General features: G+C 46.5%; 1 protein-coding gene across 7 annotated transcripts in view; it reads left to right on the forward strand.

Moving 5' to 3' along the window:
• Positions 1-26941, forward strand: part of ZNF395 (zinc finger protein 395) — a 41836-nt gene that overhangs the window by 693 nt on the left and 14202 nt on the right. For 2 of the 7 annotated variants that reach the window (XM_057721547.1, XM_057721546.1), the window contains exons 1-2: positions 324-539; positions 25382-25512. The exons of 1 other annotated variant lie outside the window; for it this stretch is intronic. The gene's annotated coding sequence lies outside the window, so the exon portion shown is untranslated. Of the gene's footprint in view, positions 1-289; positions 540-25381; positions 25513-25553; positions 26519-26941 lie in introns of those variants that run through there. 4 more of the 7 variants (XM_057721548.1, XM_057721545.1, XM_057721549.1 and 1 more) reach the window with 4 other exon arrangements.

A 26941-nucleotide genomic window follows, 5' to 3' on the forward strand; every position in this document is an offset into this window, starting at 1 on the left:
GGTCAGGTTCAAGTGCGCATGTGCGCAAGGAGTCGCTCGGGCACTTATTGAGCGCCCACTGTCTACGAGCGGCCGGGGGTGTGTACGCCGGGCGCGCGGTGGGGGTGTGGGGCGCGGGGCGCGGGGCGCGGGCGCGCGTGGCCGGCGAGAGGTTCGCAGGCGGCGTGCGCGCGCGGCGCCGGGGGCGGGGGGCGGGCGGCTAGGGGGCGGGGGGCGGGGGGCGGGCGGCGAGGGGGTGTGTCCCCAGCCTCGCCCGGGCGCTCGCTGGCTGGCGCGCTCCTCCGCTCCCTTCCCGGGCGGGGAATCCGGGCCGGGTTGTGGCCGCGGCCGCGTACGTGAGCGCAGTGTCCCGGAGAGGGAGGGCAGGCCGGCCAGGTGGGCGCGAACGGAGCCTCGGCGGGCGGGCGGCCGGAGCCGAGCGGGGCGGTGGGCCGCGCCGGGCGGGCAGGGGCCGCGGCAGCCGCAGCCCCGAGCCGAGCCGAGCCGAGCCGTCCGAGCCGGAGCTGCCCGGCCCGCGCCGCCGCTCGTGGCGGGGCGAGGTGAGCTGCGCGGGGACCTCGCGGCGCTGCAGCCCGGGGATGGGGGCGGCCCGGGAACTTCCCACGCTCCGCACGCCCGCGGGGGCCGGGCCGGCGGCCGGAGGGCCCGGGAGGCGGGGGCCGCCAGGGCAGCGGCCGGTCGGGGCGCGGGGGCGCTGCGGCAGTGGCCGCGCCGGCCGGGAGGGGGTGGCCGCCCGCCCTCCCGTACGCCGCCTTGTTTATCTCGCCCGCCGCCGGCGCTCGCCAAGGAATCCCCTCCCCAACTTTGAGCGCCGGTCGGGAGTCGCCTCTCCGCTGGAGGGTGACCTGCCCCCTCCCTGACCCTTTCCGGCCGGGCCGCCGGCCCAGTCCTCCCGGCGCCCCGCGCGTTCCTGCCCGCTCCGCCGAGCGGCTAGGCGGGCAAGTGCCGGGCTCCGGGACGCGCGGCGCGACACACCCTCCACCTCGGGGGCTGGCCCCTACCCTCCCGCTCCCCCTCTGCCCTCTGTCCACCCCCATTTCCTTCTGCGCGCCTTCATCCTGCCTTTCCTCGCCGGCGGCCCCTGGCCCTCCTCGGCGCTGGCACTGTGGGCATGTGGGGTGCCCGGGTGGGGCCTGGACGGGGAGTTTCTCATGTGCAAACAATTTCAAAGGCAATATTTTCTTCCGTGCCTGGGAGTTCAGGGCTCTGCGCCTTCACTTTGGGACGGACTCAGAAATCTAAAGAAGCCCACCTGCCAGGCGGCGAGGGGGGTGCCCCTGCAGCCTTGATTTCAGGCCCCCTTGGCCAATGCCCAGTGGCTTTGGAACGCTTCCCGCAGGAGGGCGTTCTCCTGATGCCTGGCTGCCAGGTGCAGGGGTTACCTGCAGGCCACCCATCCGTTCTTTACACCCCATTTTCTAGAAAAGTGTATTTGGTGCATTTTGCCTGAAAGTGAGTGATCAACAGGTATTGAAGACCTTTTGTCACCCTCCCAAGGTGCTGTGTAAACAGCGGTCAGGGTCTCAGGGAACTTGAAACACTAGGAAACTTAGCAATTAAGTTTAGCTCCACAGGTACCTCTGGGGGACTGCTGCGTTCTCAGCACTGTGCCAGGCTATCTAGGAGATAAGCACCCAAGAAATCTACGGCCTTAGAAAGCCTGCTGACCAGGTGGAAGTGATTTGAGAGCTCAAGTTCAAATTAGCGTGCTTTGGCCACCTAAGTGACTGCAAACGCTGGGGGACAGGAGGACTATCAAAGGCAAGGTCAGAGCTGGGGAATGGACTCAGAGTCCTAAGTTATGAAAGAAGGTGTGCACGTGGAGAATAACTCACAAAGGCCAAAGGCAAGGGAGGAAGAAGTAACAGGTATGAGAGGTCAGAAAGGGACTACCCGAGAAGAGGTTCAGACACTTAACTCAGTGAGGAGGATGCAAAAGATACATGAGATGATTTTTTCCACGGTTTATCATCTCATGGGGTTGGGGGAGACAGCCTTGAGCATGGGAAGTAAGACATCAAGATAGGGCACAATTACCTGTCAGACTGCGAGGTGTAGAATAGGTGCTTTTGGCATTCACAGAAGGAATAGGGTAGGAATCACCAGAACTGTATTTTTGGAGCATGAGACCCTTGAGGTTGGCCATGAGGTGCAAATGAACATGATTTTCCTGAGACACAAGGAGATGGCCTTGGCCAGACCAGGGGATGTTTCCTGAACAGTAGGAAATAAAGATGGAGAGGAACGATGGTTGAGGTTGTGAACATCCTAGAAAGCCAGACTGGGGGATTGCATTTTACTGTGTGTGTACTGGGGAGATCGTAATGGTTTCTGAGCCTGAGAGTGATGTAACGAAAGGTTATTTAGAAAGATTTTTTAAAGTCATGTTAGGAGACAAATCAGTTCGTAGGCTGTTACAGTTGTGGAGTGCCCAGGGCTTGGACTGGGATAACTGGAAAGGGAAAAGAGTGTAGGTTTTAGAAGCATTACTGTTGAAAATCTGCTGACAGGGGCAGGGTGAAGGAAGGAGATGAATGGAAATTAATTCTTTGTGGAAATTGATTACACGCCAGGGCCTTGGAGCTGCTGTAGTTGGTAACTGGAGAAATCGGAAATGTGTGTTTTGGAGAGAAGTAATTGACACTCAGGCTCTAGAGAGGTTTCTTGTGTTTGCCGAGACGTGGAAACATAGGTGTCCTGCTAGCAGCTGTGGCTCTGAGATTGGTGGGAAACCAGGGTGTGTAGGGGGGAAAGGTTGCCAAAGCCAGGGGAGGGAAGCTACTCTGGGGAGTGTCTTCTTGGTCATGGAGGGTGGGCAGTAGTGGGTGCTGGTGAGGGGGACTGGGGATCTGAGTTGGAAGGCTCTGTTCTGTCTTACCATTCAGATGATATCACCCGGTTCTGAACATGAAGTTGGCAGAGCAGCTCAGAGAAATTGAGACTCCAAGGAGGATGGGCCACTTACTCTGCTAACCAGAAGGGTGGGATTAGAGATTGAAGGGAAGTAATATGGAATTCACTAAGCACAAATTGCTGAGCCTTGAAACACATTGAATTTTGCTCTCCACCAAGACCTTCAGTCTAGTCCAGGTGTCCCCTTGGAGGTGTGCGTGGGGGCAGCAAGATGATCTAAAAGAGGAAGGAGGAAATTTGGGGCCTAGGGATAGTGCCTTTCGAGGGCCAGCTCCCTCCTAACCAGGGCCCTTGCCAGTTCCCAGGAAGCCAGCGACCCGCCTGCAGAGGGGAGCTAGGGCTTCTCCCGAGCTCTGAATTCTGCTTTCCTGTTGCAAGGGTGACTTGCTGAACAAATTCCCCAGGCCTCAACTTGCAACATCTGAGGGCTGGTGAATTTGAAGGATGATTGCAAAAAGTTGCAGAATGAGCGAGAATGTAATTGCAGTTACTTAGCCTCCCTGTTCCTCTGCGATGCAGGATCAGTGAACTAGCAGGGGGAGCTGACTCGCGTGCGGAGAGGTGGCCATCAGATAATTTTTTCTTTTGAGGGAATATGTAACTGTCAGAAAAAAAAGTTGCATGGAGCACTGGTGGAGCTAATCTACTAGTTATAGAGCAGTGTTTTCTACACTGTTTCGACTGTGACCTACATCAGGAAATAAAATTTACATCGTGACCTAGTACACTCAATCATGTTTGTAAAAATCTAAGTTCATGAGTACTACCTCTTGCTTGGTGCAGTCTCCTCTGGAACTTTTATTTTCTATTCCATTACTTTTCATTTAAAAATGCTTATTGTCTCCCACTAAGTCGATGTAACCAGCCTGTAATCGATTATAGCCCACAGTTGGAAAAACAGTTATATAGCATTTTCACATCTAGGAAGTATTTAGTAAGCTGCTCCTGGGCAGAGCTACCCTTATTAATGCTGGAGGAGGAAGGAAGCACAAGGAAGGGATTGAGAGTTTACAAGCGCCACGGAGAGATACGATCCACCTGTGATTAAGGAGCAGGGCAAGGTGATGAAATGCCAAGATGAAAAATAAGTAGCCATAGGGCTCAGGAGAAGGGGCCGAGCTCGTTTGGCTCGGAAAAACTTTCTGGAATAGGGGAGAAAGTCTGGGAGGACCCCTTTGGGGTGTCTCATGGTGCTGCACAGGTGGGGGGTGTAGCACGGGCCGCAGCATGGAGTCAGGGGTGTACACAGTGCGGAAGAGAGAGAGGAGGGAGCAGTCAGGCTGGAAAGATCGGTTAGGATCAAAGGGTAGTGGAGGGGTTGTAAAAGGGAGGCCTGAAGAACGTGTTCAGCCTCCAGACGAGTTGTCGTTGGGACCAAAAATTGGGAGCCATCCAGAAAACCTCTGGAGTTGGGACTCTGGTAAAGAGTCAGATCAGGCTGGCCAGTGCAGCTGGGTGGCGGCTGCCCCCCTGTGGGCGACAGATGGCCCGGGGCTCCCAGCCGCCCTTGTTCTCTTGTTGTCTGTTGCATCAATCCAGTCGCCCTTGGGTTTGTGATCTGAGTTTTCAAGAGACTTGACGTCCAAGTAGGGACTTTGGGATCGCTGTCCCAGCCTCTGGGTGGCCTCTGGAGGGATTCCGGAGGGAGTGTGACATGGAATCTGAGAGCTTTGTGTGCAGGTGATGTGTTTTAGGCGGGTCAGCAGCACTTTCTGAGTTGCTGCCGGCTGGCACTTTGATTTTTCTGATGGTCGGAATGGTACTAAGTAGAGACTGTTTGGGGCTATGTTCTCTATGGTGAAGCCAATTTCAAGCAACCCCGGGATCTCTCAGGCCTTCCCATTTTCCACTTCTGGCTGGCCTGGTTAGCGGGTGGCTCCCAGCACGTATCTTCTGAGAACGGTGTCAGGGTAATAACTTGGTGAGATGTGAGTCACGACCGCCAAGTACCGTTAAGACGTTAGAGTCTCAGGAGCTTTGGTTCTGTGAGTCAGTAAGAAAGGAACGGCAAAGAGAGGGGCTGTGTCGTTTCTTCTCTGATTTCCTTCTTCCTAGGATGGGCCTGGGGGTAGGCCTCCGGGATCCAGAGACTGATAATCCAGGATTTGTAATGGCCACGGAATAATTGGTTCAAGGTGTGAATGCAAATGACTCCTGGAAAACTGGGCTGATTTGGGACCAGCTGAAGTGACTAAGTTCAGATCTCTGTGGTCTGGAGACAGTTGACCCTGGGGGTCCTTAGCCACCTGTGATTCAGAGCCCTTCCCTGGGGGAGCTACAGGTGACAGGGACTGAATAAGAGCCACCCTGCTTTTTACAGGTGCTCAATCTGATTATTTTAAAATATTGCTTTTGGGGGAGAAAGGGTCAAAACTGAAATGCTATGTGCTTAACTGCTTAAAGTGTGGCAGTAGGATGTAGGGATAACCAGAAGTCAGCTGAATTGTATCAAATTAAACCCATTTCCTGTTTTATGTGATGGTTCGGTTACCAGATCAGAGAAATGATGCAGCAGCTATAGCACACTTTGGCTTTAGTAAACTATTTGACACTTTCTTAAGATACGATGGTCCATATTAAGTAAGTGGTGGAATGTGGGCTAGGTGGTGTTATTAATTTAATTTGACAGTCGTATGCAAAAACTGTTAATTAGTGGCACTGAGTCAGCCTGGAAAGGGGTCTGAAAATGAGTGCCATAGAGTTCTATTCTTGGCCTTGAGCTGTTCAACATTTGTTCCAGCGTCGTGGATGAAGATACAGAAGGTATGTTTGTCAGCTTTGTTGATGGTGTAGAGGTGGGAGGAATTGCTTATTTAGTAGATCAACCAAGGTTCGGAGATATCCAGACTGAGGGCCCAAATTTAAAAAAGAATTTCAGTGAGGGATAAATGTAAAGTCTGTTTTAGCTTTTAAAATTTGAATTGTAATGTTCATACATTCTGGTAAGATAATACCACATCCAAAATGTAGTTGATACTTTGCGCACAGAGATTATTTAGAGTTTTTCTTTTTTTTTTCCCTTTATAATGGAAAATTGGAAACAACCTAAATATCCAATGGTTTGACTAGGCTGGAAGTAATCCAGAAGTGATTCTGATGAATGTGTCTTTATAATGGAATACTATAGTCGTTAAAAATAATGTCTAGGAATAGTTTTAAAATAACATGGACAGATGTTTCTGCTAGAAGTTAAGGTGCATCTACAATATGACTTCAAATCTTAAAAAACCAAGTGCATAGAAAATGACTGGAAGGAAATATACTAATTCTAATACCAAAATACGAATATTGGTTATTTCTAGATGGATGAGTTGAGTGACTTCCTTTTTTTACATTTTAAATTTACTGTTTTTTTTATAGTGTGTATGTATATCACAGTGGGAAAAACACTGCCATATAAATATGTGTGTGTATATATATATGTATATTTTTAAAAATATACTTGATTTTTTAGAGCAGTTTTTTGTTCACAGCAAAATTGGGAGGAAGATACAGAGATTTCCTACATACTCCCTGCCCCCACACATGCACAACCCCCCCCAGCTATCAACATCCCCCACTGGAGTGATATATTTGTTGTAACTGCTGAACCTACACCGTCATAATCACCCGAAGTCCATCGTTTAGGTTAGGGTTCACTCTTGGTGTTGTACATTCTGAGTTTGGACAAATGTATCCACCATTATACGAGGGTGAGTCAAAAATTATCCACACTCTGGCTATATTAAAACTTCTGTTGGCCGTAGTGTTTTATTGGCGCTTGCCGTTCAAGGCTACTGTCTCCCCAGTCACTGCTGTGCAGGTGTGAATGTGTTGCATCAGTTCATTTGTAACTGCGGTGGGAGTGAAAATGGATGCTCCACTTGTGATTTGCACGAAAGAAGAGCAGCCTGCAGTGATTCGTTTTTTGTGGTCTGAAGGTGTAGCTGGTGCCATTGTTTATTGAAGACTTTGTGTGCAGTATGGAGAAAGTGTTGTATTGTGAAGAAGTGTGTATGAATGGATAGAGACACTTATTGAAGAGCTGAAGCCTAAACTTCAGATTAAATGCAAAGGACTGCTATCCAAGGGCATTGTGATCTTGCATGACAATGCACGTCCACACACTTCTGCCCACACCATTGACACTCTGCAGAAACTTAGTTTGAGGTGTTAAAGCATCCTCCGTATAGTCCAGATCTTGCTCCTTCGGACTTTCACCTGTTTTGGTCCCCTGAAAGCAGCTCTAGGAGGATGAAGATTCACTTTCAATGAAGAAGTGAAGACTGTGGTGCATTCGTGGCTTGCAGCTCAGCCTAAAACATTTTTTAAGGAGGAAATACGAAAGCTTGTTGACAGATGTACAAAGTATATTGAAAAGCAAAGAGATTGTGTCAAAAAATGATGTATTTGTCTTTTCTAAAAGTTAATTAAATTCTACAGCCAGAGTGCAGATAATTTTTGACCCACCCTCCTAGTATCATATAGAGAACTTTCACTGCCCTGAAGTCCTCTGTGCACTGCCTATTCATCCCTCCCTTCCCACAACCCTTGGTAACTACTAATCTTTTTACTGTCTCCATAGTTTTGCTCTTTCTAGAATGTTATATAATTGGAATCATACAGTTTATAGTCTTTTCAGACTGGCCTCTGTTACTCAGTAATATGCATCTAATCTTCCTCCATGTCTTTTCATGGCTTGATAGCTCATTTCTTTTTTTTTTAAGAACTTCTATTGAGATATAATTGACATACAATAAACTATATATTTAAAGTGTACAATTTGATATTTGTTTTCTTATCAGTAATGTAATGATAGCTCATTTCTTTTTGGCACTGAGTAATATTCCATTATCTGGATGTACCACAGTGTACATCCAGTGTCTTTATCCATTCACCTTCTGAAGGACATCTTGGTTGCTTCCAAGTTTTGGCAGTTATTATGAATGAAGCTGCTATAAACATCTGTGTGCAGGTTTTTGTGTAGACGTAAAATTTCAACTCCTTTGGATAAATACCAGGGAGGGCAATTGCTGGCTCATATGGTAAGAATGTGTTTAGTTTTGTAAGACACCACCAAACTGTCTTCCAAAGTGGCTGCACCATTTTACATTCCCACTAGCAATGAATGAGAGTTCCTCTTGCTCTGTATCCTCACCAGCATTTGCTGTCAGTTATCTGGATTTTGGCCATTTTCTTAGGTGGGTAGTGGTATCTCATTTTAATCTGCATTTCCCTAATGACTTGTGATGACATCTTTTCATGTTTTTGTTGTTGTTGTTGTTATCTGTATGTCTTCTTTGGTGAGGTATCTGTTAAGGCCTTTGGCTCCCTTTTTAAAACTGAGTTGTTTGTTTTCTTATCGTTGTTTTAAGAGTTCTGTGCAAATAAAAACAAACAAACAAACAAAAAAGAGTTCTGTGCATATTATGGATAATAGTCCTTTATCCGATGTGTCTTTGGCAAATATTTTCTCCCAGCCTGTGGTTTGTCTCTTCATTCTCTTGAACACTACTATTTTAAAAACATTTTATGGTTCAAGGACAGGATGGGGTAAAGGTAGATGATTCATTCAGTGACTAATCTTGAGTATTTACCTGCTCTGTGTCAGACACTGACTAGGTACTGGAGTCACAAAGGAAGGCTCAGTCCCTGACCTGATGTTGATGATCTGATTGAAAGGGGGAGATCAACCATAAACAGACAAGCACAGTGTAACCCTGGTGGTCCTCTAGGTGCCGAGGAGGGGGCAGATCATGTGGGAAAAAAGTTTCGAGATTGTTCTGTCCTTTCTGAGTTTAATATGAGCCCTGAGTGGGATGAGGCTTTTTAGGAATTGAATCCCATTCATAACTGGGTCAGAAATTCATCAATCCAATCACAGGATCTAGTTTTAATGACCTCTGCTGGTCATGTGACATTTGGACCACTGCAGGGCCATGATTTAAAAGAATCATGAACAGGGACTTCCCTGGGGGTCCAGTGGTTAAGACTCCATGCATCCTATGCAAGGGGCACAGGTTCAGCCCCTGGTTGGGGAACTAAGATCCCACCTGCTGTGCGGAGTAACGAAAAAAAAAAAAAGTGCCCAGAGCTCAGAGGCTCGATGAACACTAAAATAAATAAAAATAAAAGAAACATGAAACAAATAAGACTTCACTCACAGGAAGGAGACTAGGATGCTGTGGGATCAGGAATGGCCAGAGGACATTCGCAGGATTGGGTACACAATAGCACTTTGAAGTGTTTTCGTGGTTATTGGGTATAGGAAAAAATCGACTTGTTCATTTCTGCTCCTGGTGTTGGAATATGACCAATGGATGGAACAATTGCTTTCTCCTCTTTAGCTTCAGATTCTTTCTCTGTAGAATAGTTGCATTACATGATTTCTTATCTGTTGAATGATTACACTGAAGGTGATGAGCTTTAAGTTTCCTTTTAACCCTAAAGACTGGAAGAGCAGTTCCATCGAAAAAGGAATTTTCTAGCTGGCAGGCCTGACCAACGGTGGAAGTGTCTGCCCATGGAGTAGTGAGCTCCCCATCATTGGAGGTATTCAAGTTGGGCTGAATGCTGTGGATTAGGGGTGCTATAGAAGAGAACAGGAATTAGGCTGGCCTGCAAAGTCCTTTCCAGTTCTTGGGTTATTGTGTGACTTGTCAAAGCTGAATGGTAACATGGAATATGGGATATACCTCTAGTTGTATAGTACTGGGGTCAACGTCGTCATTGTAAGCTCTTTAAAAAATGTTAGTAAGTGGGTCCCGACATTTTCAAGAGATCCTCTGGGATCATTTTAGAAAGGAGGAAGAGATCCCAGGGCTGCTGAAAATTGAATTTTGTCTTGAGGAAAAAGCAAGAAGGTGGGGTGGGGTGGAAATGGCAAATAACAATAAATAAAATAGATTGACATGTGGAAGACTAATGTGCTTATTGGCCAGTTGTATTCAGTAGAATGAACGAATCAAGATGGGGCCCTTTAATTTACTCCCGAGTCCTCTGCTTGGCTGTGGAGGACGTGAGAGTGCCCTTGACCACCTTCTTCGTTTTCTCCGCTGCAGATTTATATCACCAGGTACAGTATGTTAAATGCCATCCCAACACCAGGGATGAGTCTGAGCCTTGTGATTGCTCTGTAGGCTTAGTGACAGAGGGACAGACAAAGAAACTTTTGGGTGGGATTTTCCAGGAACGCATATATTTAGTTTATATCAGACAGTGAATTTGTGGTTTGAAAGAAAATTTTTTTCATTTTTCATTTTTATTATTTGTAGCTTACGTGTGGAAGTTTAATTTTGCCTCAGTTTTGCTTACATATATGGTTACTTTAGAATTCAGCCTGATTTTAAAAATTTAAAAATTTTCTTCCTTATATTTTTGGATTACTTCTTTTATTTTCGTTGGGGGCACTGCAAGGGCCAAATCACTTAGCAAACGTTTCTTAGAGAAACTCTGCAAGGAGAACAGAGGGTTATCTCATATTTTGGAGAAGAATGCAAGATTTCTGTCGCCAACTGATTCATGCCTACATTTTGGCATTTGGGAAAATCAGTGTTGGGCAAGAAAGTGCTGTCTTTATGTGGAGTAATTTCGGGGTGCACGCCTAAGGGGCATCAGTTTGAGATGTATGTAAAAAACATAGGCAGAACGTGGTAACTGAGAACTAAAGTTGGAAATCTTTGTGCATGTGATGATAAAGGGTCCAGGTTCCTTTATCTCAGTATCATTTGAACCTCACACAGGGTTGTCGAATTGCTATGAATCGGTTCCCTGGGCCACAGAACAGTGGCTGTGGGAAAAACTTAGGCTATCATAGTTTTTTTTTTTTTTTTTTTTTTTTTAAGGCAAAATACGATAAGAAATAACAGCTCTCAGCCTTTTTTGTCCTTTGAGTATTGGGAAGCCATAAAACTCTTTTAGTAAAAACATCCACACTCAGTGGCTGTTTTTCAAAGTGCAGGGGGAATGAAAAACTCCCTGTCCCCTATTCTATTTTTCTTCTGCCGAAAGCGAATTGCTCCTGGTGTGCCGTTCTTAAATTCCTGTGTCCTGTATCCATTTTAATCTCGTTATCTATTTTTATGATGGTGACTGTCGCCATGGTACTTGTGCTCTTTACATAGCACAACAGAGATTTCAGATGTCTGATAGGACAGCTCAAAGTTCTGCTGCAGCCGGCAGAGAAACTGTGCTGGGGTAGGGTTTTTTGTTTTTTTTTTTTAATTGAGGTGTAATTTGCATACAGTGGAATGCTCAGATCTGAAATGTGCTGTTTGATCAGTTCTGACAAATGCATTTTGAGACAGAACATTTCCTCTGAAGTGTTCCCTGTGACCTTTTCCAGTGAGTCTTCTCCCCATCTGAAGGACCACAGCTCTGATTTCTATCACCCTAGGTTAGTCTTGCCTACCCTAGGTCCTTAATATTAGAATTTTGTGTTTCTAAGGACGTTTCATATAGTGTTTTGAAGAGGTGGAGGAGTGTGTGTGTGTTTAAAAATCAGTGTTCTGTGTGGGTAGGTGGCCCCGGGGAGTAAATAATATTTTGGAGCTTGTCTAATGTGGTGGTCAGATTCTTCCTTCTCATTAGCCCACGGGATCCGAATTTATGTTAGAAATCCTGATTCCCAGATGGAAGAGTCTGAGGCACAGCCGGCGAGGCCCGGTGTGGATTACGTGTGGTTGGGCGAGGGCTGCCATTATTGGCAAGTCCGTGTGTGTGTTTGGGGGTGGGGGTGGGGTGCGCGTGTTGGAGAGCTGGGATGCTCAACTAGAAGAACTGAAATCTCTCCTAGGACATCCCTTTGAATGACCCAGAAGCCCCCTGGCACGGCTTTCTCTTTTTTTCTTGCCTCTTCCTTGACCTGGCGGATGAATTGAACCATCCACAGAGTCACAGAGTTGGGCTTCTAATATTGAAACAAGATTGTGTTGTAAAGCCCACTTCTTTGCACTGCTGAGCTTTCAGCCTCCTGGGAAGCATGTGTCAGATTTGGGTAGAAATTGCTCCCAGACACATGACTGAAATGTACCGTACAGGGTCAGTTTCTTTTTTAAAAAAAATTACATGGCGAAATGAAATTTTCATTACAGAAGTAGTACGTGAACACATTCTCTGTAGGAAAAAAAAAATGCAAACCTTCCAGAGCAAACAAACTCTTCCTTGACAACCACTCCTAATCCCAGTCCTTCCCCAGAGGTTAACAGCTGTTTGTTGGTATTCTTCAAATGCTTAACATACTTGGGCATTTATACCTACGGAACTTAAGAAAAGTTAAGTGCACTGCAAGGAGTATTGTACTTCCTCCCCCTCTCCCTCCCCCCCCCATTTTGGTGATGGCTTCCAGTCAGTATGTTAAGGTCGTATTGATTTTCTTTAACTCCTGCATGGCCTTCCTTAGAATCAGAAGGCTAAACTTTTTTTTTTAATTAATTAATTTCTATTTTTGGCTGTGTCGGGTCTTAGTTGCAGCGTGTGGGCTCTTCACTGCAGTGCAAGGGCTTCTCTGTAGTTGTGGCGTGCGAGTTTTTTTCTTTGTAGTTGAGGGACGCGAGCTCAGTAGTTGTGGCACATGGGCTTAGTTGCCCTGCAGCATGTGGGATCTTAGTTCCCTGACCAGGGATCAAACCCGCATCCCCTGCATTGGAAGGTGGATTCTTTACAACTGGACCACTAGGCAAGTCCCTAAACTGTTTTTTGATTTAGCCTAATTGATGGCCACTTAAGTTATTTCCAAATCCTCTATAGACACAAATGCTGTTACAGTAAGCATGGCTGCACCTGCCTCTGTCACACACGTGTTTTTCTAGGGTAAATACTGAGAAAGGGGACTTACTGGGTAATAGGGTACTTTAATGTTAAATCTTAATGAAGACCCGTTACTGAGTCATTTCCCAGGTTAGACTTAACGTCAGCCAGGCATACTTGAGGTGGGCTCAGATACGAAGCAACTGTTTTCTAAGAACGGGGCAGGCTTAAGGGTTTGTGAGGGTGTGGCCCCCACACTTCAGCATGGTTTGGCTGGAAGGGTGGGTGTTGGGAATGGCTCTGCTGAGCTCCATAGTCAATTCGGTCTGGTCCCCCGAGGACTTTGGCCTGCGTGTTGGAGAAGAATCACTGGATGGATGAGCAGCAGTGGTGGACCCTGGGTGGTAGATTCTAAACCCAGTTCATTCCCTAGCTGGAGACCTTCAGTGCATCTGTGATGCTTCTCCATCTGTCTTTAGAATACAAAGTGTGGCTTCAACACCCAAGCCAAGGGTGAGGCCAGTGGGAGCAATTTAGTGTTTTGGTTTTTTTAAAAAAATAAAAAAACCTAGAACACTGTCCGTGTTACTCCTATTAACAATTCCATTGTGTTTGGAGAAGGATGGTATGTGTCTCTCTGTATTTACCCTTTTTTTTTTTTTAAGAACTTTTATTGAGATACAACTGACACAAAATAAACTGCATATATTTAAAGTGTACAATTTGATTTTTTGTTCTTATTAGTAATGTATATATGGCAATCCCAATCTCCCAATTCATCCCACGCCCCACTTTCCCCACTTGGTGTCCATATGTTTGTTCTCTACATCCGTGTCTCTATTTCTGCCTTGCAAACTGGTTCATTTGGACCATTTTTCTATATTCCGCATGTATGTGTTAATATATGATATTTATTTTTCTCTTTCTGACTCACTTCACTCTGTATGACAGTCTCTAGGTCCATCCATGTCTCTACAAATGTCCCAATTTCGTTCCTTTTTATAGCTGAGTAATATTCCATTGTATATATGTACCACATCTTTATCCATTCATCTGTTGATAGACATTTAGGTTGCTTCCATGTCCTGGCTATTGTAAATAGTGGTGCAGTGAACATTGGAGTGCATGTGTCTTTTTGAATTATGGTGTTCTCTGGGTATATGCCCAGTAGTGGGATTACTGGGTCATATGGTAACTCTATTTTTAGTTTTTCAAGGAACCTCCATACTGTTCTTCATAGTGGCTGTATCAATTTACATTTCCACCAACAGTGCAAGAGGTTTCCCTTTTCTCCACACCCTTTCCAGCATTTACTGTTTGTAGATTTTCTGATGATGCCCATTCTGACTGGTGTGAGGTGATACCTCATTGTTGTTTTGATTTGCATTTCTCTAATAATGAGTGATGTTGAGCAGCTTTTCATGTGCCTCTTGGCCATCTGTATGTCTTCTTTGGAGAAATGCCTATTTAGGTCTTCTGCCCATTTTTTGATTGGGTTGCTTGTTTTTTTGATATTGAGCTGGATGAACTGTTTATATATTTTGGAGATGAATCCTTTGTCTGTGGATTCGTTTGCGAATATTTTCTCTCATTCTGAGGGTTGTCTTTTCGTCTCGCGTGTATTTACCCTTCTTGCTATCATCTCTAGATCTCCGAGAACTCCCAGAAAACAGGAAAAGTCATCATGTTAGGCCAAACCCATGCCTTTAGGAGCCAGTGCAGCAGGGGAGGGCTTGGCTGTGTCCCCTTTGAAGGGCAGGTGCTGGTGCCACTGGTCACCTATTTGGTGAGGGGCAGAGCCCTGTTGCAGCCTTAATTATTCCACACGCATTCACCTTCAGATCCCTCATGCAGAGGTTAGAAAACAGTTCTGGTTCTGACCCCAGGGGACCCCAACTCATTGCATTCACACGGTTGTCCAAACCCAGTAATGCATTTATATTGCCTTCTTTGGGGGTGTGGAGGCATCTTCTCCTGTGGTCAAGGTCGGGAGCCTATCTTATCTCTCTCACTTGCTAGATTATCCCAGGGTTCACTGGCCTTGATCTCTCTGGTCCCCTTGATGTGCCCTCCCCATGACAGCCCATTAAGGTGATTGTCCTCGGGTTTCACAAGTTTTTTCTCAATGGGCAGCCACCAGTGTCCCCAGTGTGGATGATTCTCTTAAGTTTTTAGGGGATAGTGGGTAGTGCATTTCTTTTTGTTTTTAGATCTTTTGCAGTGGTGCTTGACAAAACGATTTTGTTCTTTTTTTTGTCTCTGTGACCACAGTAGGATGGCAGTCAGTCTGCAATGACAGAGGTCGCTGTGTTGCCACAGAGCTGTTCCATGATTTCAGTTTTTTTTCCCTTAAATGTATTACACTGTCCATGTCGATGTTAAACTTTACTGTCTACGTTTTCCCTACTTGAGTGAAGTTTCTCCTGTAACCTTCCCATGAGTTCAGCTCATCACCACCCAGAGCTTGGTGCCTTTTTTTAGGCTAACATTTATTGAGCTTCGCCCTGCTAGTTTCTTTTCCCATTCTTTTCTGGGCTCCTCTCTCAGGCCTAGGGAATCAGAATCTCTAGGAAGGGGATCCTGGTGACTCTAAACAACCAAGGCACTGTTGGAAAAAACTGCGTTGCCTCCTCAAGCCCTAAATTTTCCTTTGGAGTAGGAGCCACTCTTTTTCTCACCTTACAGGTGAGGCAACCTAAGCACAGCGGTAATTTGCCCAGGCTCACATCATTGGGAAGTTAGAGCTCCTTTGCAGCCCTGACTGTTTCCCTGTGCATTCTCTTTGGGATATTTGTAAGAGTGTTAAATAAGAATAATTGTAACTCTGATCCTGGGGAGCCCCGTGCTCGATGCTTTGCTATCACGGGGCCCATTTATCTCCCCTCCCGTCCTAAACCACCAGCACCATGTGAACCTCTCGGTGACTCAGGTTTTCACTCACAAGGAGCGTCATCTCGCCCAGACTCTTACTCCTCTTACTTGATGCTTCATTTTCCTGTATAATATGGTGGAAGGAGCATAGCTTTTGGAATCAGATATATTTGAGCTCGCTTTTTAGTTCTGTCATTTTTTTCCTTATTGGAGAAAAGTTGATTTAAAATGTTGTCTTAATTTCTGCATCACAGCAAAGTAAATCAGTTATACATAGTTCTGTCACTTTCTAGCTCTGTGGCCTTGGGAATGTTACTCAACCTCCCCGAGTCTCAGTTTCCTCATCTGTAAAATGGAGACGGTGATAGTGCTTACCTGATGGGACTGTTGTGAGGGATGACGTGAGATGCAGCCTGTGAAATGCTTAGCCAGTGGCTGGCACATACGTCTTTGAGAAATGAGAGCTCTTGGAACATTCCCGAAGGACGGCAGTCTTTGAGAGGCTGTGAGTTGCACAGCGTCCTGTGTTTCTCTTGCCATCGACTCTGTAACGGTTCTAGTGAAGTAGTTAGATGTGATCTGGGGGCTTGTGAACACCTCACGGTCTTTCCCCTCAGGAGTCTAGTTGTCTGCTGACCCTGAATGAAGTTCAGCCTCCCTGCCTGCCTGACCCGGGGCTGGGGTCCACGTGGTGTCCACCTCCTTGGTCATCCAGGGGGTGGGTGGCGGCTCACCAGCGCCGAGCAGCCGCTGCCTTGACTTACTGTGCACCGGTGTTATCCTTCACTTCTCTCAGAGTGCATGCGCGTGGGCCCTCTGGTCCCTAAGATTGATCCACGTTTATTTTGTGCTTTGGCTTAGAATGTCCTCACCAGCAAGAGTGCTCTCATCCTCTGTTTCAGGAAGAACATCTAAGCGTGGACATCCCGCTGTCCTGAGCTCGGACCGGGAGGCCCACTCATTTAGCCTGTTTCTCCATCTCTGTAACCTTCGAACTCCTCCTCCGCCCCACAGTTATTGGGGTATGGCGATTCCATAAATGGCCTCTGCAGAGAAAGCAGTATCCTTGGTGGGTTGGGCCTGGGGCAAGCCCCCTCCCCCACTGTGCCCATTTTCACTGTGTATTTAAGCCATTTTCCTTATGGTATCTAGAGTGTATTTACTTACACCAACTTTCTGTTTTCTGGGGGAAATATGTCTGTCTCCCTCACCCTCCAGTCACTCAGGAGATTTTTTTTTAGATTCATAACATTGTGTTTCGACTTATTGAACGTATGTCAAGCACTGAAAATTTTAACACGCACATTTCATCTAACTTTATGAGCTTAATCCAAAAAACCATCTTTTTTTTTTTTTCCTTAAATCGGGCTTCAGTGTCAGATTGCTGGATTTTTTTTTTTGCATTTTCCTGAAAGCAGCAAATTCTGGTTCATTCATCTAATTATACAGCACAGATCTATGAATATCGCTCGGGAGCATATTAAGTGCTTTAATAAACAAGTGCTGGCTGTGCGTGCAGATGGAGCTCAGCAAGGCCTAAAGTTCTCTGAAGGCAGGGTCTGGAGCTCCATCACTATTCTGTTCAGTCCATCGGCAGGAGCCAGGCACGTACGTTGAGTACCGGCAGATTGTTTAGAACGCTGGTGTTTTGGTTCTGCGGCACCCCTTTCCGTGGGTTTCTGGTGAGTCGGTGCTGACTGGTGTGTTCTGTGGGTCACCACGGGTGAATGCGGATACAGATCCGGGACAGCTGGAACCCGTGACTGAAGTGGCAGATTTGGGGAGGTTGCTCGCAGAGGCTGGTCGCGCTCTGCCTTGGGGAGGCCTGGCAGTGGGCCTTGAACCTGCGCTGGGCAGGGCGCCAAGATGGAGATTTCGGTTGGGGGAGGAGGGCAGGGTTGGGACCTGTGTACTGAGAGCGAGGTGAGGGGCCCGGTCACGCAGGCCCTGCTTGGGGTTGCAGGGCAGAGCCGGCCAGCCGGGTGTTGAGGTCAAAGCAGGGAGCCCTAGGGTTGGTTCACCGTGGCCAGCTGGCCTCTAAATCGAATATGTTGGATTTCTCGATTCCCCTGTCTTGCCGAAAACAGTTCTATTATGATTTCAGTTAGTCAGCAGCTCGCCCACAGTCAGCTAGCTTCTTGATTCCTTTTAGAATCAGTAGTTGTATTCTGGTTTTTGTTGAATGTTGTTTTGCAACCTCAGTTTCCAGATGCTAGCTGGACAGTGGCTACCAAGCTGTCTGAGTGGCCCACCGTGTCGTTTAGCTGTCTAGTGCTGGTCTGAAATCAGGGAACAGGGGAAGCAATGCATCTATCTGTTGAGATCCTTCCGGATGCTGGGCACTGTTCTCATTTTTCACGGTGAGGCGGGAAACTGAGGCTCTGAGGTGGTGGCTCATTGCCGGAAGTCACATAGGTCAAGGGGAGGGGCTGTCATGAGCCCTTTCCCTGGGGAGGCGCCCTCAACAGTGTGCCCGGGCTTAGCTTCTCTTGCACGTGCTGGTTCCATTTTGAGGAGCAAGTTTTGGTTGCTAGGTGTATCCAACCTTTTTTTTTTTCCCTTGGCCACAGCACTCCTGGGGAATGGGAAGCATTCACATTGGTATTGGGGGAAATGTTCCAATCCCAGGAGAGCAGGAGAAGGTGATAGTGACAGAATGAGGAGCTGCCCCCATCCTGAAGCAGAAAGCCTGTACAGTCAAGGAGTCAGAATGGAGGGAAAAGTTACATTAACAAGTTGTTCTGTGGAAGCCTCGTACCACCCTTCTGGTGAAACACGTCTATTCCCTTGGCTGGTCAGCCGTCCTGGTCTTGGAACCAATTCTGACATCCAGCTCTTATTTCAGGTTTTCAAGTGTTATCAGCCACTGGAATGGTCTGTCATCCCAATAGCACGTGTTTCTTATCTCGTGACTTAGAATTGCCAAGATTACACTTTATTTCCCACTGGCTGGTTTGGCACCAGTGGCTCCCAGATGAGACTTGGATCCCAGAGGGGTATTTGGGCACCTTGATCCCTTCCCTTCCCCGTTTCTCTTTTCTGGTTAGATGTCTCTGGTTGGCCCATCCTGTCTGCATGTGTATGGTTTCTCATTTACAGTTTCAGATCTCCCGCTCCTGGCTCCGCCCCCGGTCCAGGGGGCTGCTTTCTTGGGCACCTGCAGCCTTGTGTGCTCTGATTATCCACCCCAGGAGAGGCTGCTGCCTTTTTATTACCTATTGATTCCAGCCAGGAAAGTCACCAGGTGGCGTTCACCTTCCCTATAACCACCCACCCACCCTCCCTCCCCCAAAGACCCCCCCACCCCGTCTGTTTATTTAGCATTGTTGGGGAATGTGATTATTCATTCCAATGACTGTTGAATTCCAAGTAGTTTTTCTACTTTAACCACTTCAGTGAAAAATTATATAGAGAGAGCCTGCATTTCTCTGCCTTCAAAGGGGCAAGAACATAAGGGGTCCTTTTCATGCATCTCAGGATTGGCCCCTCAGGCGTCACGATCCCAAAGCTTCCCTTTCTGGCATGTGCACCACTCAGGGCCTCATGCTGATGGGTCCTGGACTGTTAGGTGTTTTAAATTCTCCCCTCTGTGTTTTATATTTTGGGGTTTGGTTCTTTTGTTGTCAGCTTTCACTTTTCATTATCGTAAGTGCCTCTAATAGACCCCTTCTTCCCAGTGAAACTCACACTGTCTTCCTCACAGCATTGTGAGGATCAGACCAGGCAACATGAAGGCATCAGGGAGCTCTGGAGCCCTTCCATTCCAAGCCCCTGTCCTGCTGCAGGGTCTCCACTTGGTGGGGAAGAGAGAACTAGTCCAGGGAGGGGCCAGGAAAGCTGCAGACGCCGCAGCTGGCTAGCTTGGGCAAATCAGTGGCCTTCTGGAGGAACCTCAGTTTTCTGAGCTGTAAAATTGGGATTAAATTGTCCCTCCATGTTTCCTCCTGTTGCCGGGAGGTCAGGAGAAAACGGAAGCCCCAATATGTGTATCAAAGGGAATGTAAACCCAAGTGCCATTCAGGCATTCATTGGCAGTTTGAGTTAATGGGCAGGTTGGAAGCTTACTCTGCAAACTTCTGGAGGGAACTGTCAGTTCTCTGAGGCTTGTTCTCCCGGAGATACTCAGCTCCTGGCGCCCTCCTTCCTGCCAGCTCTGGGTAGGATGCCAAGTCAGCAGTCACGCATCTCCATGCCTCCTGCTCGAACTCTCACATAGTTTTGGTACAGCCAAATCAGGTTTAACCACAGTGCAGGCAGCCACATGTACACACGCGCATGCGTGCCCCGTGCATGTACGAAAACAGTGGTGGAGCATCTCTCCCCCTCACGTGGCATATTCATAGGCATGCTTTTACTTATCCCTGCTTCCTTATGCAGCATTCTCAACCTGTTTTCAAGAAAACACTACTGTCTTAGAACCGAGTCCAAACACTAAAACGCTACCCTTGCTTTTGATACCTGTCTTCCTTTTCAGGCAAGCAGCAGGTCTTATTTCTTACATCACATTATTGTAAATCTGAGGCTCCCCTCACCTACGGGAATAGCATCTCTTCAAAATCGTAAATTTGCTTTCTAAGGGAGATGCAGTCTGCTGGTACTAATGGAAGTAGTTACAAATCACTGAGCCCTGTGTGCCAAATACTGTGCTAAGAATTGTCTTGTTTAATACAGAGTCGTATATGCATGGCAGAGCAATGAATAAAGGGCACTGGTGGTTTTGAAAGCAAATGGGGAGCTAGGTGTGAAGGAAGGGGAAGTGCAGTTGTTCCTGGGCTGAACTGTGAAAATACTTTCCTTTCCTGCCGGCAGTGGAAACAGAACTGTCTCTTACTTGATTGAATGGCTGTTGTGCAGTCAGATCAACAAAAGTATATGTTGATCAGGGTCATTTATTATTTGCTGGAGAAAATTCAGTGTAACCAGATCAGGTGACCTATTTCTGTGGCCCATCTGCTGGGATGTGAAAATAGCACCACTATTTGGGGCCCTTATTTTCCCCTTCCATTTTTCTGTTACATCTATTACTCAATGATGGGAAGGCTGGACACTCAGAGGAGATGCTATGGAGAGGGTCTATCCCCGAATGGGGGATGGGCAACCTTTAAGTTCCCTGCCAATCCTGATTGTCTAATTTTAATTTTACCGGTAGTCTATACTATTATACATTGAGGCAGTGCAATCCATTTTTAAAAACCTTCAGAAGAAGACAACGATTAGGATGACCTGAGAATCTAAGTGGTCATTCTCTGAATAGCTGATTTAGAAATGTTGGTATTGGGCTTCCCTGGTGGCACAGTCATTAAGAGTATGCCTGCCAATGCAGGGGACATGGATTCGATCCCTGGTCCAGGAAGATCCCACATGCTGCAGAGCAACCAAGCCCATGCGCCACAACTACTGAGCCTGCGCTGTAGAGCCTGTGAGACACAACTGCTGAAGCCTTCACGCCTAGAGCCTTTGCTCCGCTGCAAGAGAAGCCACCGGAGTGAGAAGCCCAAGCACCACAACGAAGAGTAGCCCCTGCTCACCACAAGTAGAGAAAGCCCGTGCAAAGCAACGAAGACCCAATGCAGCCTAAAATAAATAAATAAGTAGATAAATAAACAAATAAATAGAAAAAAGAAATTAAGTTAAAACTTTATAGATTTAAAAGAAAACAGCAACTTTCTGATAAAAGATTAAGGATGATATGCAAAATATTAGCCAAAGAACTAAAAACTCAAATCGTTGTCCTGTGCGGTGGTTACCCAGGGGAGATCATAAAACAGAAAGCTGAGGTTTAGTGGAGAACCTGAAACTCTGGACAGAGGAGTGACACCCCTCACTGTGGTCCCTAAATTGTTCATTGGAGAGGGGGCAAGCACCCAGGCTTTGGCAAATGGGAGTCTTACTCCAAACTTCACCCTCCTTAACGACAAAAAACAAACAAACTCAAAAAAAAAAAAACCAACCCAAAACACCACCCCATTAGTTGTGTAATGAATCACTTTGACTTTATGACCTGTGTCTTGGAAGTGCTACTCAGTGACATCATGGCCTGTTGTAGTGTCCCTGGGAGGTAGGAGAGGGCAGCCATTGTGCGTGAGTGCGTACACACACACACACACACACATGTGCTGAGACATGGGGTTGTCCAGCAACAGTCACATGTCAAATGGCAATTTGCAACTTAGAACCACAGAGAGAGTTTGTTTTCCTATTCTGTCTGTTCCAGTTATTTAACTAATGGCAGATGTCCTCATTAAGGGCTATTAGCACATCAGAAGATGTTTGCTGAGCCTGGAAAACGGCTAACCTCTTTTGGACATGGACCAAAATACATCTTCTAGGGTAGCCAGCCCCTCCCTGTGGGTGACAATGGTGGGGGCGAGAAGCAAAGAGGACTCAGGATCTCTGAAAACTGTACATCAGTCGGGAAGTGTTTTTTAGCATGAGCTTTATGTTTCAGTCAAGGACTTCTATAAATCGAGAGTGTAACATTGTAAAGCTGGATTTGACTATGTGTTGAAACTCTGTTATTGTTACCCTGAAATAGATGTTTCTTGATTTCTCTTTGGGTACCAGAACCATATGGCAAGTTAGGGGCTGGCTGGTTTATATATTATAAATCATCGATAGCTCCCAAGAAAGAAACCAGTAGGGAAGTGAATAGAAAGTAGAGATCAGGGAAGAAAGATTTGAAGGAGGCGGAGGTTGCATTGATAGAAACATGCTGGGAGGGGGTTGGGACCCTTCATCCAAGGTATAAAGTAATAAGAGGTCCTGGAAAGTCCCTTTAGGGTCTAGATTAACCTGGCTCCTCTGCCCGCCTGCATGGTAGATGTCTGTAAGTATTCAAATTCACTTCTGAATCCCTGAAGGACTTGAGGGATGGTGTTATCTGCTGAGCTGTATTCCTAATATAAACGCCAGTCAACACACCTGGCCATCCTGCCCAGCCTACATTTAGTCTAGAGTCACATTTTTTCACTTCCATGCTATCAATCCCCAGTGTAAATTTGGCTAAAAATGTCCCTTAACTTTTGGGATTGATTCCATATCTCTCTGTGCCCTCTCAGAGCGCAATATGTGTATAAAGATCTTCCCAAACCGCTAACTGATTAACAGTGACCTGGACTGTGAAACAAGGTCAGAGGAAAGCATTGACCTTTATTTTGTAGTTGGGAGGCTAAGATGCAAGTGGAAAAGGGATTTTCAAGGAAAGAAGGCATGCAAGGAGAAGGAAGTAGAGACTTGCAGGATTGGAAGCTGGTTTTTTGTTTTTGTTTTTTTTCTATTGAGGTTCACTGACATAGGGAAAAAATACTATGTAGATCGAAAGCAACTTGAGTGTTTTATTTTGAGAGCTCTCATACTTATCGGGATAATGGCAGGATCATGCCCTTTGACACCAGAGAGACATGAGTTCAGTCCCTTGGGGCTGCCTTTCCTGGTTGTGTGGTCATGGCAACCTGACCTCTTAGTGGCTTAGTTTCCTCATCAGAAATAAAAGACCATATGTTTATCTGAAGTTGTTCTGAGGATTAAATTAGATACAATTTGTGAAAGCTAGTGCTATTAGGCATTTAATAAAGGCAGTTTCCCTTCCTTCTTTCTCTTCTGCTTTTAAAAGTTAAGATTTGGGCATACTATAAATAAAACAAATAATAAAATGTATTTCAGGGTGGAATTCTGGCCAGTCAGAGGAGAGGCCAGAGAATGCATGTGGGAAGAAGAGGGAAATGGGCAGGTTCACCAACTGGGCAAATCCAGCAGGCTTTGGAAGGTGTACCTTCACAAACCAAATAGAAAGTGTTCTTTACATTTAAAAAAAAAAAAAAAAGTTACAAAAACATCATCAGAGTCTGTTAACCAAATATTTCAGGCTCTGTCTGAAGACTGGAAGCCCAGGAATTTTGGAAATACTACCCTTTCTTCATTTTCAGTGGTAGAAACCTCAAACTTCCTGCTGTGGAAAGTGGGGGTGGCCACTGTGGGTTTTTTTGGTCAAGAGCAGGATTGTTTCTTTCTCTGGATGGATGCTGCCATCTGATGTCTCTAAGTGGCACTGTGGCTTCACTTCTAGCTCAGTGACGTTAAACTGAGGGTTAGAGGTTCTTGTTTCTGGCTTGAGGCTTCGAGGATGGTGGTAGGTGACTGAGTTTCTAAAACCAAATTCGCTTGAACATATATATATGTATGTATTTTTTTTTTTTGGTAGTGTTAAAAGAATTCACTCCTTAAATTTTCCTTCCTTTTGATTACATAGTAAAGCTTTCTAATAGGGTGTTAACGAATATAAAGTCACCAGAAAAATAAAAAAATAAAAAAAAAATAAAGTCACCAGACACGTGACAGGAACTCTGTAGGATGCTGTGACGTTGACCTTTGTCTTACCTCTTCTTTGCTTTCTAGGGAATTCACGGTTGCAGATACAATACTCTTTGATTCTAGCCCTTGAAGCTCTGAGTAAAATACTTATAAAAATGTGCCAAAACCTTTTCCTCCATATTTGCAACCTATTATTATCGTTTAAACTTATTTTTTTCCATTCATGTGTTGTTATTGTGGAGATATTTGCTGAGCATACTTTGCTGGGATGGTTGGGAAGGAGGCCGGGATTCGGGAGATGTGGAGGTGGCATGGGACCCAAATGAAGCCCTGAAGTACTTTTGGACAAGGCTGAAAAGTAAAGAAGGTTTATGGAACTATTCAGAGAAAGTTGGAACCCATAGCTGTGGTGCAGTTTTCTCCTGGCGGGGGTGTGGCCAGGGGCAGAGGAGTGGGAGGGAGGAGAAAGGCCGCTGGAACAGTCTCTGGAAATGCCAAACCTAATAGGTGGGAGTGGAGTTAGCCTGGTGGGCATTCCAGGTAGGGAAATGATGTTGGTATTAAGTCCATGAAAATCCTACTTATTTTGTTTGTTTTTGTTTTATTTATCTATCTATTTATTTATCTATTTATTTTGGCTGTGCTGGGTTTTAGTTGTGGCATGTGGACTCTTAGTTGTGGCAGGCGGGATCTAGTTCCCCTACCAGGGATTGAACCCCGGCCCCCATGGATTGGGAGTGTGAGTCTTAACTGCTGGACCACCAGGAAAGTCTTCGGAAAATCCTAGTATTTTACACCTGCTACAGCACCAGGGGTATGCTTTGCATAGATGAATTCCTCAGCTAAATACTAGAGGAGTGAGCTAGGAGGGAACAGAGGAGCTGGGCAGTGGACATTAGGAGTGTGCTAGGGGACCCAGAGGGAACGAGCTGCAGGATGGCTGAGGAGCCACGAGTGCTCTGGAGAAGGGGTGGCGTGAGTTTGCAGGCTGCTGGGTTTGATTCTTCCCCTTCCGCCAGCAGACCCAGCAGGCCTGGGAGCAGCTGGACCCCCGGTAGCGTTCACCCCTGGAGCCCTGTGCAGGAGCAAGAAATTTTGGATTCTGGGGGTGAAGGGACTGCACAGTTCTCACCTCTTGTTGGGTGACCAGTGGAAGTCAGTTCCTGGAGAGGAGTTCATGGGAATGAAACTTCTGAGAAGGGCAACCAAGTATCCTGGGGACCAGGAACGGGAACCAGGAAGGAGGGGATATGGTTGAGGGTTCTGAGCACAAAGCTTGACCCTCCGGTGGCTGGGCAGTACCTTGTGACCCAGATCATGGCATAGATGGCAGATACAGAAGTCAGTGGAGTCCAAGGAGGTGAGAATAGGGAAGTAGAGGCCATAGGTCATGGTCCTCAGGCAGAGCGTATTTGGAAAGAGGAGGGGGAGCGTGGTGTCGTCTTAAAAAAATACAAACTTTGAAGTCAGTAGGTCCTGAGGGGCCCTGATTTGGCCTTTTACCTTGACCTTGGTCAAGTCTCTTAATCTCTCTGGGTCTTTGTTTTTTTTTTGAGAACAGAACAAGAATGGATGCTAATGGTGCCTGTGGAATGAGAGAACACCAGTACCACACTTAGAGTCTAGCACGTGGGAAATGCTCTTCTGTGTTAGGTGTGAATATAACGTGTACATATAATGAAGTGTTCAGAGGTGAGCTGTCCGAATAACCTGAGGGTTACGTCTTATTACCTAATGGGGGGAAAAGGGATCATTCATCATCGTTTTAAGAATATGAAAGTTGTCTTATACAGAATTATTTAGAAGTCTGTGCCCAGAGGGCTTCTACTGGAACGTCCTCATTTGCTCCTGTGAGGTTAGTGAGGGGAGTATTCATGTGACTTACAGATGAGGGAACAGGCTCTGAGTGGAGACCAAGAGTGTGGCCTGAAGCAGATCTACTGTGTTTTTCCCTGTACCCTGCTTAGCAGGGAGGCTGTGGATCAGGGGTGGAATTTCCCAAGAGCAAGTTTGTTGACTGTTTAGAATCTCTGAGGTCCTGTAAGATCAAGTTCCTCTTTCCTGGAATGGGGTAGGCTCCTGAAGGTCAAGGGGTAACCCCTTTCACCTCCCCCGCCCCTGCCCCAGCCCTGGGGCTGATAGCGTCAGGTGGTTAGAACCCTGCCTCAGGCAGGAGAATTTTGACTAAAGGAGCATCACACCAAGCTTTCTGGTCTTGTCTCCTGCCTAGCTCTTCCTCCCTCTAAAATGTGGAGGACAGCGCTACCCGGTGCCCTGCTTTCTGGAGTATGATACGTGGGGGTGCGCTAATGCCTCTGAGCACGCAGAAATGGTGTGTGCGGTTCTCAGAGCAGCTCTGTCTGTTGTGGGGTGACTGTGCAGAGGCCTGGAATGGTCCTCCTTGGTTCATGTCAAGGCTGTGGTCCTGCGTTTCCATCAGGACCCTGAATGCACGAGTAGCCTGAGTCCAGGTGCTATGGGAGGCAGTGTGCAGGCAACTGTGAGGCAGTGAGGAGACCTGGATTTGGAATCAGGAGAACTAGATCTCGTTCAGGCTCTGACACCAACTACCTGTATTGCCATGAATAAGTCGCCTAAGCTCCTGGCATTAGTTTCCTCAAGTGTGAAACAAGGAGAGTCAACATGGCTCATTTCTGTGGCTGTTTGCAGCTTTGAAGCCAGCTGAGCTTGAGAATCTGTGAGTATCCCACAGACACCCCACCCCCCAGCTCTGACGTAGTGCTGTTGTAATAGAATCCGGACCCGGGAAGCGTTTGTTGGTGTGTGTGCTGAAGTGCAGCTGAGATGCTCCCTGCAGGCAGAACAGTTTCAGCAACACAACCCTAGGTACAGCCCTCAGGCACAAGAATAAGAGATTTGTCAAATTGGCAGTGATGTGTCCGCCTAAGAAAACACCATGTGGCTTATAAAAGTATGATTGTAGAATAACATTTAATGATATAGTACAACCCACACAGGATAAGTGTAAATTCACTTTACCAAACAGTGATCCTGTTTTTGTAGAAATAGAAGTATATAAATCTATGTGTAGAAGAAAGCTTGGAATGCTGTATAGGAAACGTGGGTATCTCTGGGAGGCTGCTTCTTGACTGATTTGTTT

The sequence above is a fragment of the Hippopotamus amphibius genome, chromosome 2 (assembly GCF_030028045.1).
Source record: "Hippopotamus amphibius kiboko isolate mHipAmp2 chromosome 2, mHipAmp2.hap2, whole genome shotgun sequence".
Lineage (NCBI taxonomy): Eukaryota > Metazoa > Chordata > Mammalia > Artiodactyla > Hippopotamidae > Hippopotamus > Hippopotamus amphibius.